The sequence below is a fragment of the Callospermophilus lateralis genome, chromosome X (genome assembly GCF_048772815.1).
Source record: "Callospermophilus lateralis isolate mCalLat2 chromosome X, mCalLat2.hap1, whole genome shotgun sequence".
NCBI lineage: Eukaryota > Metazoa > Chordata > Mammalia > Rodentia > Sciuridae > Callospermophilus > Callospermophilus lateralis.
Genome location: NC_135325.1, coordinates 47,162,846 through 47,165,940, shown reverse-complemented (window position 1 = coordinate 47,165,940; position 3,095 = coordinate 47,162,846). Strand labels below are relative to the sequence as shown.

General features: G+C 34.0%; 1 non-coding gene across 1 annotated transcript; it reads left to right on the top strand.

Moving 5' to 3' along the window:
• On the top strand, positions 1 to 105 carry LOC143639550 (U6 spliceosomal RNA). Its single transcript, XR_013154704.1, has one exon. It is a non-coding gene; the product is annotated as a U6 spliceosomal RNA (small nuclear RNA).
• Positions 106 to 3,095: the final 2,990 nt, after the last annotated feature.

The window sequence follows — 3,095 nt, the reverse complement described above, 5'->3', positions numbered from 1 at the left end:
ATGCTAATTTCAGGCAACACTTTTACCAAAATTAGAATGGTACAGAGATTAGCATGATCCCTGCACCAGGATGACACTCAAATTCACAAAGCACTCCATATTCTATATATGTAATCAAAATATCATACTGTATCCTAGAAATATGTACAATTATTATGTATCCAATTTTAAATTGTTAAAAATTACTATCAAAATTACATGTTAAGACAATGCTGCACAGGAGATTTGTGTTAATATTTAAAGAATAGGTAGGATTTTTCCCAAAATTGTATTATGAAAAATTTTAAGTATACAGTCAGGGCAGGCTACATTAATTTGTGGGGCCTGGTGCAAAATGAAGAAGTGAGGTCTCTCATTCTTAAAGCAGGGGGAAATTGCTGTTAAAGCTATTATAAAAAGTGTTTCCTTTCTTCTGTGTATTCACACATCCTATCTATTAATTCCTCTTCCACACCTACCCACCGCATGCGCCTCCCTGCTCCTCTCCCTCCCCACCCCAGTGTGTGTGTGTGTGTGTGTGTGTGTGTGTGTGTGTGTGTGAGAGAGAGAGAGAGAGAGAGAGAGATGGTACTTTCTATTTGTTATTTAATGTGGTTCTAAGAATAATTGACATTCAAATTATTAGTATGAATTTTATTGTTCATCTTTATTTTTCAAGGTTAGTTTAAATGTAAATATAAGAGCATTAACTCATAGGTTAATATCACTAAAAGTGTACAATTCACATTTAATAAGTCATACATGAATATGTATTTCATTCTTATCAGAACAATGGAAATATTACACAGAACTGAACTGCTTTGTATTTCACTTTTTCATGTACACACATTCTACCAATAGTCTTCACCTTTGATTTACTGTTCTAAGGAAGAATAGAAAGGAAAAGGAGCTACGGACTGCCCTATCTTTTACTTCTATATCATAGTCAATTATAGTGGTTGGCTAATAGAGGAAAATAACATGAGTAAGAAAGAATATGATAGGGTTCCTTGGTCATTTTAGAACACCACTGCCTTCTGTTTGCAATCAAACCAAATCTTGGTCTAAAGGAAAACATAGCCTCTTGGGGTTTTCTGGGCCCTTGCTTAGTCATAAACATAATTCATTTGAGTCTGTTGTGATCCTGGACATTGTGGGTCCACTGGAATTCTGTGCTAATATAATATCATAAATGTTATACATATATGGGATAGCACTAAAGAATAGATACATATTATGTGTATCTACTCCCCTTAGGCACATGCACCACTGTCCCATTGGATTTTCAACATGAGTTGGGAGATGAAATTATTAAGAATTACAAAAGAGGAGCAGCAGGACATTAAACCAAGCACAGGGTCCTTTTGTACATGAGGCTGTAAGTAAATGCACAGGTTAAAATACAGAGAAATTTATAGTGAATGAACATATAATGAACCTCCACCTAAACTTCATTTTTAAACAAAAATCAACTCAAAGTGGATCACACACTGAAATGTAAAATATGAAACTATAAAAATTTTAGAAGATAATATAAAAGAAAATATTCAGAACCTAAGGCTTGGTGAGTAGTTCTTAGCCATGACACCAAAAGCATGACCAATAAAAATATTGATAAACTCTACTTCATCAAAATTTAAAACTTTACACTCCGTGAAAGATTCTGTTAAGAAGATGAAATGACAGGCCAAAGACTGAAGACAACATTTACAAATCAGATATTTGACAAAACATTTGTGCTTAGAATATGTAAACAACTTTCAAAACAGCAAAAAATCAGATAATTCAATTAGAAAACAGACAAAAAACGTGAAGAGACATGTAGTGAACATCACCAACAATTAGGGGGAAGCTAATTAAATCACAGGAAGATATCACTTCACACCTATCAGAGCAACTAAAATAAAAAATAGTTATAACATTAAACGCCAGCAAAGATGAACAGATTCTGAGCACTTCATTTATAATTTGGAGCATGTAAAATGATGCAGGCACTCTGAAAATAGTTTAGCAGTTTCTTATAAAACTAAACATTTAACTACCATTTGACTTAGCAATAACACTCTGGGTATTTATTTGAGGCATATGTAAACATATTTTGGGGGGCTGGGGTTGTGGCTCAGTGGTAGAGCACTCACCTAGCACATGGATGGCTTGGGTTCGATCCTCAGCACCACATAAATATACATAAGTAAAATAAAGGTATTGAGTACAACTACAACTAAAAAATAAATATTTAAATAAATAAATAAACATTTTTCACAAAATCCTGTACACAAATGTTCATAACAGCTTCATTTGTAATAGTCCAAAATTGGAAATCAAGAGCTTTCTTTGGTGAGTGGATAAACAAACTATGGTACATCCATATGGAATACTACTTAGCAGGAAAAAATCCCAACTATTTATTACTGAAACAGCTTGGATGGATCCCAAGGGCATTATGCTGAATGGGGAAAAAAAGCAAGCCAACCTCAAAATATCACATACTATACGACTATATTTGCATGGCACTGAAAAAAAGTGACAAAATTAAAGTGATAGAAAAATAGATCAGGGACTAGGGTTGTGGCTCAGGGGTAGAACATTCGGCTAGCACATGTGGGACCCTGGGTTCCATCCTCAGCACCACATAAAAATAGATAAAGTAAAGATATTATGTCCAACTACAACTAAAAAAATAAATATTTTAAAACAAGAAAAATAGATCAGTGGTTTCAGGGATTAGGAATGGAGGAGAGTTTAAATATAAAAGGAGGGCTGTGGTTGTGGCTCACCAATAGAGCACTTGCCTAGCATGTGAGAGGCACTGGATTCTATCCTCAGCACCGCATTTAAAATAAAAATAAAAATAAAGGTCCATTGACCACTAAAAAAATTAAATTTAAAAAATATATAAAGGGGTAGCATGAGAGAATTTCTTTGTGCTAATAGAACGCCTCTTCTAATTGTGATGTTGAATACAAATCTGTACATAATAAAATACCATAGCACTTGTTATAGATTGAACTAAGTACCCCAAAATTCATATATTGGAAACCTAATCCTCACTGCCTCAGAATGTGGCTGTTTGTAGAGATACAGCCATTAAAGAGGTTATTAGCCTAGAATGAGTC